The sequence below is a fragment of the Peromyscus maniculatus genome, chromosome 1, assembly GCF_049852395.1.
Source record: "Peromyscus maniculatus bairdii isolate BWxNUB_F1_BW_parent chromosome 1, HU_Pman_BW_mat_3.1, whole genome shotgun sequence".
NCBI classification, from domain to species: domain Eukaryota; kingdom Metazoa; phylum Chordata; class Mammalia; order Rodentia; family Cricetidae; genus Peromyscus; species Peromyscus maniculatus.
The window spans coordinates 75,784,815-75,801,983 of record NC_134852.1 but is presented as its reverse complement, the minus strand read 5'-3'; the positions used below and the strand labels follow the sequence as shown (position 1 = coordinate 75,801,983).

Genomic DNA, 17,169 nt, shown 5'->3' with positions numbered 1-17,169 from the left:
GAGCACATTCACTTAAATGATGGGTTATCATACTGCTGATAGTAAGAGTGCTTGGGAGGGGCCTTGGCTATTGCAACTGGTACAGATCCTCTATCCGTATATCACAGAAAATGGGACACAGAAAATCCCATCAGGCCTTTTTGTAGGCTCGGAAGGGGAAAAAAAATACCTTGTGTTTTAGAGGTATAAACTGAACCATCCCACGGCTCCAGCTGACTGCAACATACCTGGACTTCATTCTGGAAGACTTTAAGGCACCAGTTTCACAGTGGATAATTCCTGGAGGGTGGGAGGGATGTACTGTTTGCATGACCCAGGTTCCACAGGATTAGAATTTCACTACAATTTATGAGGCTGCATCCTCATTATTAAGGCCACCCTTCACAAGCTGACCCCATTGCAAGTTACAAACAAAGCCCTGCCCCTTTACAGAACCTGGCCCCTAAATGCTCTATCATTTTCAGAGCTGAGAAAGGCCAGTGTATGTCTTGAAGTTAAGGGTGAAACGTGTGCACAACTCTTAGCACAAAATCAAATGAGATGGGAAAAGCCCATGGAGAGCATGGGGTAAATCCACAGTGTATGTAAAAACAGATGACAGAGAATGAATTCAGAAACACTCAGCCAAGACCTGTTAGAAGCCAGAGAAAAGCTCCACCTTGTCCCCTGGAAAAGCTCTGAGTGCTCTACAACTCCTAACTGCTTAGGAATATGCCACAGCCGAAAGTCACCACACAATCTAACCACGACATTTGTGACAAGAACACGCCCAGTGTGTTGCACAGGAATTCCTGCCTGTGCACAGCACCAGCTGTCTGAGCAGCCCCTCAAACACAAGGCAGATGCTGGAAGTGAATAGTCACCTTGCTTTACAAACAACAACAACAATAAACCCTCACTGTTTATGACCCTTGGACCTCTGCTACCCAGAGCAAGGCAAAGTGGTGCTTCTGAAGGTAGCCTTGACCTCCAGAATCCCACCCTTGGTCTGGTTAGTCTTCTCTTCATCTTCAGAACTGCCACCCAGCTCCCGCAGGTAGGACATGCAATGTTTCCCTCTCCTTCTGAACACCACAAGCCATCACCTCCCTCTGAGTGATGTAGCATGGTTACTGCATCCTAGTACAGCTGTTGTTCCTCCTCATGAGTCCAGGGGGAGTCATAGAGCTGAGTAGAGGCTCTGAGGGCTCTGGGTCAGGACACAGAGACAGTGTATTGCTCAGCTTCCTGACCTTAATAACCCTCACCTCTGCTCCCTGCTCTCCAAACACACCCCAGGTTCCCCACAACCAGGCCAGCTGGTGCAGCTCTGGCCCAGGAAGATAAGCCAGGTCCCTTGCTACCCAGAATTCCTCCTCCACCTTCCTCTTTGCAAACACATGGCTAGCCTCAAGCTCCGTCTTGCAGGTCCTACAGGGCAAGCACAGGCAGATGGCAACCTGGAACCACCTGGCTAAAGAGTCCTCTTTCCGATCTAAATTAGCTGTCTTGTGCTTGGCTTCCTAGAATTTCACAATGGCTGACTTCTCAAAGCAGACTGCAGATGGGCTAACCCTTATCCAAATTGCTCAGGACTAGAATTGCTTATGATTTCCGAGTGTTTAGACATGGGAATGTTCAATAGACTTTTGGCTTTGTGTGCTATCGCTGTTATATTTTTGTCTTGTTTAGGGGTTTTGCTTTTATTGTTTATTTGTTTGCAATGTTAGAGATTGACCCCGGGACTTTGCATATTCATGTTCAAAAAGCTAACTTGATTCAACCACATTTGGGATGTCTAATTTTCAGACTGAGGACACTGGAGCTATAGCAGTCATCTGTGTTGGATACTGACAGGTCGGCTGCTAATCTCAACCTTTAATACATAGGACTCTCTGGGAGGACAAGAGTTCAGAGGAACACCAGTCTGAGAGAGAAAGGACCAATAGGGTTTGTGCATATTGCTACTGTCATGGGTTGGTGGACAAGGACTAGTTCCAGGCAAAGTAAATGATCAACGGTGAGCTCAGGGTCTGTCCACGCCTTTGCAGTCAAGTCAAACACCAGCTTCAAAGGTCTGTGCTCAGGAGCATTGAACTCTACCCATGCATTTCCCTGGAAATGGGCATGGCACTGGTCCATCTGCTATGGTGGAGCATCCCTCTGCCAAGGCAATCCCAGTTTCCATGTGACGGAAGCAAGAAGTAATTCCAAGCAAGACCACTTCTACTCCATGCAAGACCGCCTCTGATTTCTTACCAAAAACGAGTGCCTTGATAATGTCCTGAAAACCCTCCTGGTGATCCAGTCTTCCTGGAATAAAGCAGAAGGAGCAGAAAAAATGACTTAGTTTTCAGAAATGACAATGATGCTAATATAGGGCTCTTCCACACGCACAAATTTAAATGAGAGACTTTGAATCACCTGCAAAAGTGAATGAATAGGATGATAGAAAATACCCTAAACAAATAATTAAAATGTTTCTTTAGCCGTTTCCTTGCATAATTATTTCCCTAAGAAAAAACGTGTTGGGCAAATAATGATGGCTTATGTACCATTCTAGAAGGAGAGACTACCTGCATATTAATGAAGCTCTTCAAAGACCTCATGAATATTCATTTTCCCACAACAAAGCTTGACCCCAGTGGTTGGTGCAGAACCCTTGTTCTGAGACACTTTCAAAGACGGCTGGGGTCTATGCAAGGGTTGAAGACAATGAAGCGAAGCGTTATTAAAGGAAGAGAAAGGACATCACTCACTTTCTCTGTCAAGGGTCTCAGCCCTCCCTCCTGGCCATGGCGGTTCATTAGAGAACCAGAAAGAGGACAGGGGCCCTCCATCTCCCTCAAACAGACTGCTTCCTTCACAAATGAAAGCTGAGGAGGGAAGTCAACAGACTTGAGAGGTTCAAGACCAGACCTTGGGTTGGATCAGGAAGGAACGAATGTCCTCAGAACTGCCCCTAATCCCCTTCTTCATATGCTACAGCTAAAGCAGGATGAAATTATGAAGGATTTTCTGTTTCTTTTCGTTTTGTGTATGTATGGTGTTGTGTGTATCTGTGTGTCTGTATGTCTCTGTATATGTGTGTCTGTGTGTGTCTCTGTGTATGTGTCTCTGCATGTGTATGTCTATATGGGTGTGTCTGTATGTATGTGGGGGGCGTTTACCCACCACCCTCACAGTTCCCCAGAGTTTTCTTGAGTGCAATCAGCAGGAAATATTAGATAGAAGGATTTATAGCGGAGAATCTTGCAGAGATAAACAGATAGAAAATAAAGGATAGCCTCGAGAGGGCCTGGAACCTAGAATGGGCCCCGACTGTCTCTGGCCCAGGGTTTTTATAGAGACGCCAAGGGGTGGAGCAAAAGACCTCCTCCCCCAGCACAGCCAAGTGCAGACCATCTCAGACCCCTGCACTCAGGCCCGTGGTCCTGATCATCCTCTATTCGGACCTGCTGAGTAAAGCCACAAGGAACCCGAGAATGGGCTCCCACATGTGTGTATGCATTTGTGCATGTATGTGAAGGCCAAAAGCCAACATCAAGCATGTTCTTCAGTTACTCTTCTTATTTTTAAGACAGTCTCTCTGATCTCTGAGCTCACTAACTAGCTAGACTGGCTAACCAGTAACCTCAGATATCCTCCTAGTCTCTGCTCTCCCAGAACTGAGGTTACAGGCACAGGCCATTGCACCCAGATTTTTACTTGGGTGCCCAAGGGTCCAAACCCATGCTTGCAGGGCAAACACATCACTCATTGAGCCATATCCTCAGCCCCTCTGCTCCCTTTTTAAAAGCCTCATCCTGAGGTCTTCCAAGACAGAAGGCCCAGGGCAGAGGCTTCACAGGCAGCCACACAGGATGGGCAAGTCACCTTCGACCTGCTGTGGCGCCTGAGGTCATGGCGTGGGGCAGGGGAGTTTCATTCACTAGGGAGGAAGAAATGGGTCTTGCTCCTAGCACAGGGAGCTGATGGCTTCTGCTCTGGAACAAAGGCCTGATCTGGACTTGCATTATCACATGTACACCAAGGCCAGATGGTGACTCTCAGTTCTCAGACATCCTTAGCAGCAGGCTCTCCCCGTGTTGGAGAAGTTCATCTGCCCCCACATGGCCCGTGCAAATGCCTCAGGTCCAGGGAGAGATAACGAGAATCCTCCAGAAGACTGTTAAGGGATCTGTAGACCCTTAGCCTCTGTGCCTTCCCCAGGGTGGCAGGCGCTGGGGTTCACACAGCTGCAGGTCCTTCCCAAAGGTCTGGTGCACATGCAGCGTGTGAGTGCCTTCCAGATTCTGTCTCTCAGAAGAGGCCTCCTTATCACACCCAAGTGAGCACCTCCGAGGAGGCATTTCAACCACACACTCACTTCCCAAAGTGCAGTCAGTATGGGCTGCTTGCTTCCTATGTGGGCATCAGCAAAAGTGTGCAGCAGCGGCGTGAGGGTGGAGACAATGACCATCGAGGCCCGAGAGATCGATCAGTTGGCAAAGTGTTTAACAACAGCACGAGTGAGGATCCAAGTCCCATCTCCAGAGCCCACATTAAAAAACAAACAAATAAACAAAAAAAAAAAAAAAAAAAAAAACAAGAAAAAACAAACAAAACAGAACTGTGGTTTGCACTTGTAATCCCAGCACTGGGAGGTGGAGCTAAACACATCCCTGGAACTCACTGGTCTGCTCCAGGCCAATGAGAGACCTTATCTCAAAAAGCATGGTGGAGGGCACTTATGGAATAACACTCAAGGTTCACTTCTGGCCTACACACACACACACACACACACACACACACACACACACACACACACTCACAACCAGTAGGGAGGAAGCAAGTGAGAGAGAGACAATAGAATATATACATATTAATAAACACATTAGGAAAATAAGGTGAAAGAAAAAAAGCTGCTAGAAAGGCATTTGGGAAGGTGAAACCCAACAGATCCCCAGAATAACCCTGGAGCCACGCTCCCATCAAATATTCCCTGTCACACAGCACAAGCTTGCCACCCCGGAACCTTCAAAATCAACTGATTATGGAGTTGGTGTATAGAATACACGTTACAGCTCCCTGGATAAGGCACTTCACTTGCACACCAGGAAATGGTGCCCCTGCTCCTCAGTTGGTTAAGGAGGTGGCTCTATGGCCCCAAACTAGTCACCCAGTGCTGAGGTCTGAATACAGCTTGTCCTCTCCAAGACTAGTGTCAGAGTCTAGTTTCTGCTGTGACATATTTAGAGATGGAAATTTATTCTGACTATGGTGTTTGGGGATGGGTGGAGGGGTTGGAGGAGATCATCAGGCTAGGACCCGCCACCTTGAGCTCCCACAACTCCCCCTGGTGGTCTTACCAGAAGAGGGAGGGACATCTGAACACACAAGGACCCTTGCTGTCTTGTTCACCTCTTGAGGCCACGCCTGCACCACCTGGGGCTGCTGCGAGCAGGTTAGCCATCCCAGGATGCAGCTCTAGACTCTGGACCTCCCGAACCAAGAGCCAAAAGAAGCTTCTTTTCCCCAAAAGTACTCATCTTTGGTGTCAGTTAGCATAATAGAAAATGGTAATACAGTGGAGAGAAAGAGTGAGCGCCCCCATCTTCCCCAAGAAGACTGGCTAGGAAGCTAGCCTCCGCAGCCCACCATACAGGCTACCCTCCACCCCAGAAGCATGTGTCTCATCTCCCGTTCTGGACCATCTGGCATCATCACAGTTCCCTGTGGGCCTGCGGAGGACCTGTGTGCATTGGATCTAGTCTCTCCTGCCTCTGACCAGAGGTACCCGGGAGAAGCCCTGAACCTGTCCAGGGACTCCCTTCCCTGCCCAGGGAGAACTACCCCTGCCTCCTTCCCTAGAGAGCCTCTCTCTACAGCGCTCCCTCTCCTGAGAAGCCCAGGAGGAGGACAGAGTCTCGTTCATCTGGAGCAGTGCTCCCCCACCTGCTCCACATAGAGTCCCTAAGAAAGCACAAAACCCTCCAGCTTGGAAACGGTGGTGTGTGTTATACCTTACACAAATACTTCTCCGTGCGAGGAAACGGGCCCACAGCTGAACTCAATTTAGAACGAGGCTTCAAGTGTCTATTTATAGGCTCCGCTCAGCCATCCCTGGTGGCGGTGGAGCCAGGGCTCCTGTCCACTGCGATGCAACTCATTTGCATTCTTTTTATGTTTATCTCCCCCAATTTCCCAGCAGCCTTTCAACTCAAAGGCAAGGTCACCTACCACGTGGACCCAGCACCACCACCAGTTTCTCCTGCCCTCTCCAGGACCTTCCTGAGACCAGGGGAAGGCCCTGGAAGGCCAGAAGGGTCAGTGACTCTCTCTCTAGTTAACTGGGTCACCGGGAAATTCCAGCTCCTGCCAGTGGCTTAAGAGGACACAAGGAAGCAGTGTGCCTGCTGCGGTTCCTGGGTCTTCTCTTCACATCTGGGGTGTCCAGCCATTCCTACCACCCCCAAACACGCTTTCCTCTCCCTTCTTGCTCCCTGGGAGTCTGGCATGGTTGGCCTCCTTGGCCATTTGTGATCAGACAGTGCCTGCTTCCCATCCTTCCACCCTACAGTCATCATCAGAACAATTTTCTAGTCTTCTGCAACCTTCAGGCTGGAAATTAAGTCTGCAGAAGTCTCCCCACAGGGCTAAGACACTTTGCACTCAAGGAGATCTGTCTACTCACAGATTTTAGTTTTTGGATAGAGGTGGCCGATGGTCGACCTTGCAGCTCGACCAGAAAGACATGTAAATTCAAGCCAATGGATTCCTCCATCCCCATACTTACAGTAGGATCCTCCAAGTACCCTGCCATAGGAAACACCATAGAATCAGTGTCATTCTGGGCTATTGTACCTTCTATGGCAGGAATTAGACATAGAGGATACATCCAATGAATAGCTTCCAGCTACCTGACATCATACGTCACTCCTGAGGCCCTATTTCTTACAGGAAGTAACTTTTGTGATTTCTGGCATCAGTTTCCAGCACTCAGTAACTTTCTCACAAGACACCACTTCAAATGCCACCATTGGTCCTGCATTTTTCAACACGCAAGTTTCTGGGCATAAATTAGCATGTGGTCAGACACAGCCTTTGAAATGCTGTGTGTTTCAGGCATTCTGGAAGTAAAAATTCCTTAGAGGGGATGATTCAAAATTTGCTGATTACTTTTGATGGCTTGTGGGACATCCCAGATCATGTATGTGTACACACATACACAAACACACACACACACACACACACACAGGTCAACAGAACCTCACTCCCACTCCTGGCAGGGCAGCTCATTGAACCATCCATCCAAAGCCAAGGTCCCCAGCAAAAGATCACAGGCATGCACAGGTGTGGCACATGCACGACAGAAGCATCCTTGAAAGCATTTTCTTAAGAAATTTAAGGCAAACCATTACAGGTTCATAAAGTCCGGGACCTGGAAGGAATGAGGAACCAGGAAGATGGAGAAGTGAACACATCCAACTCACCGGGTAGAGTTGACAACTCTGACCCTACCCAGGCACACTGGTATCGCCATTAGAGAGGCAGAGGACAGGCTGGGCTGTCTCTAATATCCTGCTGACCACAGAGCTATGTATTAACTTCTTTGTACTAACTGGAAAACTCAACATTGTAAGGGACTGGATACCAGACACACAGACTGGGGATGTCTGAAACGCTGTGCTTGGGATGGAGACTGAGCACATAAGAAGAGGGACAATAACCGTGCAGACATCTGTGGACAGGACCCTGGCCACACACTGCAGAGGCCCTGGGATGGCTCAAGGAGTCCTTGCCAGAAGGACTGGTCTAGGTCCAGAAGCATCAAAGACAGAGGCTTCCTCCTGCACCCTCGCACCTCCTACCCTGGCACCCACAGGGCTGTTGGTTGGGTAACTTGCTTGCCCTGGGGATGCCTCACTGACAGAAGCAGGCACTGGACAGGTAGGTTACAGAACAGAGAGTCATTCTAAGGCCTGGAACTCAAGACCCCATCCAAACTGCCCTGAGAAGAATGCAACAAGATGACTCATATCCCCACAGATGGGGCTGAACTCACACACCACTCAGGATGGAACTTCTCAGAAGAGGGAAATGGGGGTTCCCGGACCATGGGCATATGTGGTAGGACTAAGGGTGTGGGTCTGTCACTTATTGGTGTGACACACAAAGACAGTGCTCAGGTGGACAGAGCAAGTATCTTCCAGGGGAAAGACAGAAAGTGGCCCAGAGGCACAGCTCCAAGAACTGATCATAGCAGTGTTTCTGTGAGCAAAGAGAGGCTGAGCTCAAAAAGCGTCCCGGGTCCTCAGGGAAGGAGAGACAAAACAGCAAAAGCCCAGGTACTGTTTATAAATAAGATGTTCAAATCCTGAATCGCCGAGTCCCTATGCCGACTGCCAAATAAAATCTTCAATGCTAATAACTCTATTTATAAAGATGAGAGTGTGTTATTTTCCTCCTGTGCAAGCTGCATCTTCAGAATAAAAAGCTCAAATCTCAAGACTCTTATTTGTGCAAATGTTTTGGGAACAAGCTGGATTTAAAGTGAGTCTTTGATGATCTCAAAGTTTCGAAAACAACTGCTTGTTACAGCAGGTGCTTCCGACTGTGCTATCGAAAAGACTTAAAAAGCATGTGCAAACTATCGTCACAAACATGGTGACAAAGCCCCAGCCTTGGAAAGATTTTCAAGTCTGGAGGGGACGGGCCACGTCAATGTCAATGAGTGGCATCAAGCTACCAGTCTCTCACTTCCTGCTCCAGATCTGAAAGCAGAGACTAGGTGGGAGAGGTCTTCACTAGTTCACACAAGTTCTTTCAAGCGTGACTATTGCCTCTAGAGGAATCCCTGGCAGCCACCCTAAAGGAAGAGTTGGGGGTACAGACGTGAACTGTTTCAATCAGTTCAATACTCAGACACTTGTTCTCAGACCACCAGCCTTTCTGGCTCAGAAATGCGCCAACAAGGCAGCACTCGAGACCTTATTCTATGGCTTGCCCCTGTTTGCTTCTGCAGAGAATACTCCAAGGCGCTCTCAAATACAGTCACATGGCACATAATGACATCTGGTCAGTATGGCACCACATTAATGACAATAGACAGAGATTATATATTAGATGGTATCACAGAATCCGTGTGATGTATTACGGCACATCAATGACAGTGTCCAGAGATCATATGCCCAAGGACGTCACAGTTCCTTGCTGTAGACAGTATCTGCACAACAACAATACTTCTCAGAACATGTCCTGAGCAAAGCATGACTGCAAAGCCTAGCTATATATTAACAGGTCTTCTGGAACTAGAGATTGCCTGCCTCCACTGTACATTACTCTTCCACTGCCCATATGCAGCCCATGCCATCATGGGGACGGAGCACAGTTCCCTTGCCCTTCTTGGCTGGACTGACCACTCTATAATCTCTGACATATTTTTCCAATGATCGTCCACATTAAACTCATCCTGCTTTCTGGCGTCTCGCCAGAGGACAGTGCAATACTGAGGTATTAAAAACTGGCCCTGGGATGCCGAGACTGTGGATGTCACAGACCAACAGCAATACCAGTGGGAGGCCAGGATGAAAGGGAAGGGACAGCTTGCTGGCACATCAGCACAGCTGCAGCCAACCTCAAGGTGCCCAGGACCAGTGAGGGCTCCCCAGCCTCCCCAGCCGCCTCTGCCGGCTGCCCTTCTCACTGTCATTTTCTCCAAAGCAAATGAAGCTTCTATTTTTGCTGTGAGGAGCCTGATGCCTTCCCATTCCCAGGCATCCCCTGGAGGGAGGCTAGGATTTTGGTTTTTTTTTTATTTAGGCAGCTTGGGGATTGAAGGGAGGGCTGTGCAGAAGGCTGAGAGCCAAGTACAGCAGCACCTGCTGATCCATCAAAGGAGGGCACAGGACTCACCTGGGCTGTGGGAAGGGTGGCAATGCCTGTGTACAGGCTCCCATATGACCTTGCAGGATACGGCTAGATGAATGCTATGGCTCAACTGTGTCCCCCACAGGTTACCCATCGGCGCTCTAAGCCAAAGGCAAGTGTTGAGCAGCAGGACCTTTCAAAGGTATTTAGATTAGGAGGCCTCTGTCCTCATGAATGCATTAGTGTGGATATCAATGGAGTGGTTTAATTGTCCCAAGGGTGAGTTTCTGATGGAAGATGAGCTTGGCCACCTTTCTTTCCCCTCCCTCTGTCTCCTTCTCTGCCTTTTCCTTTCATCTTCTGCCATGGATGATACAACTCTTACTAGATGCGAGTGCCTTCATATGGCCTTTCCCAGACCACATAACTGTAAGCCACAGAAATCCAACCTGCAGTGGTCTGTGATAGCAGCAGCAAAAGGACCAAAAACGCTGCTTCACAGACACGAACTTCTCGCCCTTCCCAGCCCACTCACATAGGAGGAAACCCAGGCATGTGTAGGTTGATTAGCTTAGCCAAGGCCACAGAGGAAGTGCCACACCTAGGATTTAATCCTGGCAGGATGGCCCTCAAGTCCACACTCTTGCCTTTATGTCACATTGAGAGGGATAAAAGGGAAAACACATCTGCAATACATAAATCAAACAGTGGATCAGACTGACCACAAGAAAAGATGACATGAGGCGAAGAGTAGACCCAGTCAACCCCAAAGAACAAGTAGATACAATTAAGTATAAATACATAAACATAAATATGCGAAAGATGTTCCATCTCTGTGGCAGGCAGGGAATGGAAATCAAGGCCTCATGTGGTGTCTTGGTTACTTTTCTATTGCTGTGCAAACGCCACCTTATAAATAAGGCCACTGGTAGAAGAAAGAGTTTATTGAGGCTTACAGTATCAGAGGGTGAGTCCATGACCATCATGGCCAGGAGCATGGCAGCAGGATGACTGATAGGCATGGTGCTGGAGCAGGAGCTGAGAGCTTACTTCTTGATCTGCAAGCAGGAGGCCAGAGTGTATGTGAGTCAGGCCTAGTGTGGACTTTTGAGACCCCAAAGCCCACCCCTATTGACACACCTTCTCCAACAAGGCCACACCTCCTACCCCTTCCCAAATAGTTTCAGTAAACTACGGGCCAAGCATTCAAATATATGAGCTATGGGGGCCATTCTTATTCAAACCACCACAGGTATAGAATACATTTCGACTAACAAATATTAAAAACATCTGAAATGCTGAGTGTTGTCAAGGAAAGGGCAAAGAGGAGACTCACTGGTGGGAACTCTCCTTACCACACCCACCCACTCTGGAAAGCAAGTCGGCTACTTCTAGTAAAATTTAAGATTCATATCCTCAATCCCACAGCAATTCCTTGTTAAAACACGCCTCACAAATCTGGCTCATGTTCACAAAGATACACACATAAATATCCATGACAGCCTTGTTTGTAACAGCCAGAAACTGGAAAGCAGCTGAACATCCATCAATGGAAGCCGACAAGCAGCACCACGCGTCACTGACATGGCGAGCTCCAGCTACAACTCCTGTGGGGGAGAGTCCCCCAGCAAAAGGTTAAGCGAAGAAGGCAATGACAGATACAAAACAAATGCTGTGACCTGATGTCATTGACAAAGTGCCTGCAGACAGTCTGTAAAATAACAGGTAAAGGCATATTTGCAAACACAGTATGTTACAGAAAAGCAACAAATGGAAGCAGCTGACTGCTCTCTGCAAGAGACAGGGAGACGCCAACAGAGAGATGCCCCACACCGGTCTCTCTGCTGCTTTAAATGTGCACATACAGTTTTAGATAAACCCTTCAAAAGTGGGCCCAGTCCCCTTTCCCTAGGTGACTGAACACAGGTTTTGTTCCTAGCACAGAGCAGAAAGCAGATGTGACAGTGAGATCAGGAAGACAAGGCACTGATGCTTCCTGTGGACCCAGCCACTGTGGTATAAATCTAGATCCATCCCCAAATCCCACCATCAAGCTACTGAAGATGTTCCAGTGTAGATCTCTACTGAGAATATAAATCAGAATCTTGGGCTGGCAAGACGGCTGGCAAGACGGCTCAGCAGGTAAAGTCACCTGCCACCCAATCCTACATTGTGAGTTCAATCCCTGGGACCTACAGTATTAAGAGAAAACTGATTCCTAAACATTGTTTTCCAGCCTCCAAATATGTGCTGTGGCATGAGCATACACACGCACGCACGCACGCACGCACGCACGCACGCACACGCACACACACACGCACACACACACACACACACGGTGTACCATCCAGTGTGCCATCCAAATTTGATCTTGATTCAAACAGCCACCTTTCTTACCACCGTCTAACGACAGGCACGATAGCATGCCTAATAAATTCCAAGCTCGATTCCCTTCTGGCAGAACACTTAGGCCGAAGTGACAAGAGTTTAATCCAGGCTTTTCCTGTTCTCTTTTGACCTTGATCTGTCGGGAAATGGCATTGTGCTTTCCGTTTCTCATCACTCATCACCCTCTAGCTGGACCAAGGGAGGAGACGTGAGAAATGCGAGCATGAAGAAAAGTGTGCCCATCCTCGGCACGTGCTCTTATGCCAGCACCCCAGGGGGACAGACCTTCACTAGGCTGTGACCAGCCCAGACCCTCCTTCTGCCTCCTCTCCCCCCGGGGTGCCTGCTGCCCCAAGCCTCCCAGCCATTGCCACCCCCAGACTCAGGTCTTCTAGATCTTGAAGGGGTGTGATGACAGATGACCTTGCCCTACAGTGTTTGGGACCAAGGTCACACTGTCCTACATCCCAAGCAGATCTGTTTCTCCCACAGAGACAGCTGGAGGCAGGGACACCTACCTCTGCTACCAAGCTATGGCTGCTCCTGGGCTCTGATCTTCATTGGAAATGGGACCCTGGAGTTCCCCAAGTCCTTCTCTGGCTTTTGGGATAATAACGTTCCTTGAGAGAATTCAGATCCCAGAGGCCACCTGGGGCCTGAGGTTGGTGCCAACAGGAGATGGGGGGTGGGGGTGGGGGGCTCTGTGACTGTAGCAGTCAGTATGAGTCACTGTGACAGAGCATGGAGGAAAGGCAGGCCTTGTCTCAGTTTCGGGTGCTTCAGGACTTCCTTTGTGTCCAGACTGTGAAGCAGCAGTCACAGCCAGAGGGCGCCACACAGGGAGCCGAGAGACTCAAGGGGGAAGAAAGCAAAGGCATGTCCCACCAGCCTGACTTCCTCCCTGCCTCCAGAAGGTTCTTCCTCTTCCCCATAGTTTCATAGCCTGGGGACCAAGTTTTTGATGCATGTATTTTTGTTGTTTTGTTTTGTTTTTGTTTTTTGTTTGTTTGCTTTTTGGAGGCGTACTACATGGAAATTATACTAGGGATCATAGTCAGGAACAGTCTCAGCGGTTAAGTGGGGTAGGGGTTCCCATGCCACAGGCTTGTTATGTGGCTTAAACGAAGTCTGTGGAAAACACGTATCTTGTTCTAAGGTCATCAGAGTCATACAACCTGGAGCTACCGCCACAGTGATGCTTGTTACCATCTCCACTATGTGCCCCACCAAGCCACCCTGTGCCCAGCCTGGCATCTGTAGTACCAAGCACCATGCCTAGGCTAGCCTACCCCTTTGCAACTTAGCCCCTACAGCAGTCGATTTCGTCAGCTGCCCATGCCTCACACCAAGTTGGAGAGTCTGAGCACTCTCTAGAATACATTAAAAGAGGACGTCAGCAGAGGAGACCACATTCCTGAGGTAGCCCGGGTTTTCTAGCATGGCTAATCCCAGGAGTGGGGACCACAAGATGGCCTCAGGGCTTTGGATCAGAAGGTCCTGTGAATCATCTCCTAACCCCCTTCCCACATGTGCTCTAGACCCACACACACCCCAGACATGGGCCTCCCAGTGATCTGGCCCAGGGCCCTGGAACTTGTCTTTCACACACAGGCTGCAGGAGCTCAGCTGATAGCAGAGCTGATGTGTTTGTTACTTCTGAATTGCTGACCAAAAAAACCTATATAAACAACAGAAGAGAGTCGGTGGCTGGCTGTCTGGCTCTGTAACTTTGGGCTGGAGCCCAAGACGCACAGTAAGGCTGCAGACACAAGTGAGGGAGAAGGCCATCACCTCGTGGAGGAGGTGAAGAGGGAAGAGAGGATGCCTGTGTGCCAGGTGACTTCTCTCCGGAGATCTTCCGCCCACCTCCACCCCAGTGCCATAATTCAGGAGCATCTTCCCCATTATTGCGTTCCCTCTGGAAACACCCTCACAGACCCTCCCAGAGGTGTGTGACACCGGTCTCCAGGTACTTTAATGCAATCAAGTTGACAATCAAGATTAATCATCACAGGCCAGGTGACCCACCCAGAGAGTGACAAGGTGACGACCTTGCTCACATCCTGTACCCTGGGAATGTCTACATCCCACACAAGCCTTGGAGAGAAAAAAAAAGTAACTACTGAGTTTGAGTTTGTTTGTTTGTTTTTTCAGTATGCTAAGAGACTCTAGAAAACAATGTACTGGAAAATTAAAGACATGGAAAACTGCTATTCGTGGCCCCAAACTTCAAACTTGACGTTAGACAGGACTCAGGTGGTGTACTATATCACCACGAAAACCGATTACTCAACTGCTCTAATGTGGACTGAAGGGAAGCAGCTCTCCTGGAATCCCCCAGGCCAACAGCACCAGATTGGGAATGCTGACACATTTAGCTTCAAGAAATGAACAGCGACTGGGTTCTCAGTCTCTCCGGTGGGATGGAGCCATTGTTGGACTACCCAGACAGTATTGTGTAAAGCACTCTAAAAACCCTCTTTTGATATATGCCCATCCTACTGGTTCTCTTCTTCCCTACTGCAGAGGGACACCCAATGCACAGCTTCCACCTGTGTGAATGGAGTCTTGTGTCACACTTTTCATTGTTACAAAGCGGTGACAGCAACCTAGGGTCATTGCCAAGGGAGGCCCATTGTCAAAGCTCAATTTGGCTTCCAGAGCAGGCTGACACCAGCTCTGTGGGCAGCCATCTGCCAGGCTCATGCAAGCTTAGGTGGGATGGATGCTTAGCACATCACCAGGTATCTCTGCGTTTGTCAGGGGTCTCCAGGGCCTCTATGTTAGTTCTCCCTTTCATGGTGATTGTTGTTTTGGTTTCTTTGTATCTGTCTTCATCAATTCTCTGTCCAGTGATTAAGTTTTAGAGGGACATGACTACTTTGAGGACTTTAGATATTTCTTCCACTGCAAAAATAGACATATAGACAGGAATATATGCCTCAGAACATAGGAAAATATATGAACCAACTCTAGGATGAAGTTGACGCAGTAGAAGAGCGAGCAAAGAGAAACAGGACCATGATTACAAGGTCAAGCCATAGATCAAATTTTGCCTGAAACCAACTGGATTTCTCAATTATATGAGGGGAAAAAAAAGATTCCTGTTGCTGCGAAATGTGGTTTTGTTACTTGCATGAAGCATGTGAGTGGATGAGGAACCATTTCAGAGAGACAGCATGACCTGGTCATCCAAAAAGCAGGAGTTCAAGATGAATTGGAGTCCACAAAGTCCCGACACTCATATCAAAATATTGGGCCACACAGTTTAAAACAAACACAAAATTCCTTATTACCTTGGAGGCGGGTGCACTTTTCCAGTCTTACACAGCAGAAATTACCAGAAATTAAACTCAGTCGGAACTCTCATAATGCCCTGAACCTAATGGTCAACAGCAAATCTACTAAGTACTTTGGCTACATGGAGCAGTTGCCATCTCTAAAAGACAGCTTTGACCCTCGCTCACCCGCTCGTGCTCATGGGAAATCTTAAGGCAGCCTTCAGATATAAATTTTCTTTTAATCAGCAGAACAAACACTGTTCTGCTGATCAGCTGGCTCTGGCTATGTGGGCTTGATCCCTCACCTTAGCCCCATTCAATAATGGACACAAAGACCCAAAGAACAATCAAATCTCTGACCTCCTCTGCCCATCCCACTCAGGGCCTGAGCACCTGAGGTCCCAGAAGCTGGTGAGTTGCTGACAGTCACAGGCCAAGTCAAACTGACCATGTCAGAAGGCTCCAGACAGATCTCCCCCACTCAGTCTCCCTGCCTGCCGTGAGGCCACACGTGCCCCCCCAGCCATCTGCTAATAATGCAGGCAGGCGGCCATTGGTGCCTTCAGAGAGGGACTCCAGAGGGACGGGAGAGTGTGTGTGGGAGACTCCTGCCAAGTATGGACAACCACACCAGATACAGCAACAGGCTGGCACAGACAGGGAGGGTTTGAAATAAAAGCAGGACCCTACCCAAAAAGGGGCCCCTAGTTCCTGTGCCACACCCCGCCCAAGAGAAAGCACACTCTCTTGAAACTGGCTGGAATGCTCTACACCTGAGGGGTCACCGGTCCCTGACTGAGGTGGACAGTGGGTACCTTTGATGGGCAAATCAAAAGGCATGGAAAGGACCATACTCTTGACCTCTGAAAACACAAAGTCCCAAAGGAGACTAAATGACCTTCTCCCAATGTGACAAGAGCCCAGGAGAGCCACCAACACCAATGAAGAAGAGTGGGGACACAGGAGAACAGCCAGGGGAGACCTAGGAGGCAGGGCAGCGGGGGCCACAGCATCACTGGAGAGCAAAGACTGTGGAGAACCAAGAGGGGGAGGGCTGGGTAGCAGGAGGGGTGCCAGAGGCCCAGCCTGCAGTGGGCCCTGGGTAGGATAGCAGGGAGGGATAGAAGGGCTGGCCAATGTGTACCCCGGAAAGTGCTTGCTTAGAGCCTGGCTAGCCTCAAGTACCCTTGGAAGGTGGCAGGTGGCGGTGACAGTGAGACTCGGGCTATGCTGACACCGCAGAGAGCCCAGGGCTTCAGACCCAGAGGATTTTAAAATCTGTGTCCCCGGACCTGCTGTACAGAGGCCTTTGGCTAATCAAATGCTTTCAGGACCATTAGGCAACTCTGGCTGCTCAAGATCCCTAATGGGTTTGGAAAAATACAGCCCGACTTCTGCCCCTAGCCAAGTCCCTTCACCTGTCGGCCGAACTACACGCTGTGCAGAGAGGAGCTAGTGCCCACCCACCCACAGCCCTGAGGGAGCACGGCGTGAGTGCTCCATTCTGCAGGGTGCAGCTGCTGACCCACCATGGAAGGACATTCATCCTGCACCAGTGCACAGACAAGCATCCTCACAGTTGGATCTGCCGCAGCTCACAAGCTACCAACAGTTTTTCTAAGGAAGATGGGAAATGAACCTCCTCCATGGCTCCCTTGGGTGCCCTCCA

The 17,169-nt window shown here is 49.1% G+C and overlaps 1 protein-coding gene across 12 annotated transcripts in view; it reads right to left on the bottom strand.

Annotated features, from left to right (window-relative positions):
* Positions 1 to 17,169, bottom strand: part of Apba2 (amyloid beta precursor protein binding family A member 2) — a 233,298-nt gene that overhangs the window by 115,528 nt on the left and 100,601 nt on the right. For 9 of the 12 annotated variants that reach the window (XM_015994740.3, XM_076544361.1, XM_015994739.3 and 6 more), the window contains one exon: positions 2,239 to 2,292. The exons of 2 other annotated variants lie outside the window; for them this stretch is intronic. The gene's annotated coding sequence lies outside the window, so the exon portion shown is untranslated. The remainder of the gene's footprint in view (positions 1 to 2,238; positions 2,293 to 17,169) is intronic. One more of the 12 variants, XM_076544313.1, reaches the window with a different exon arrangement.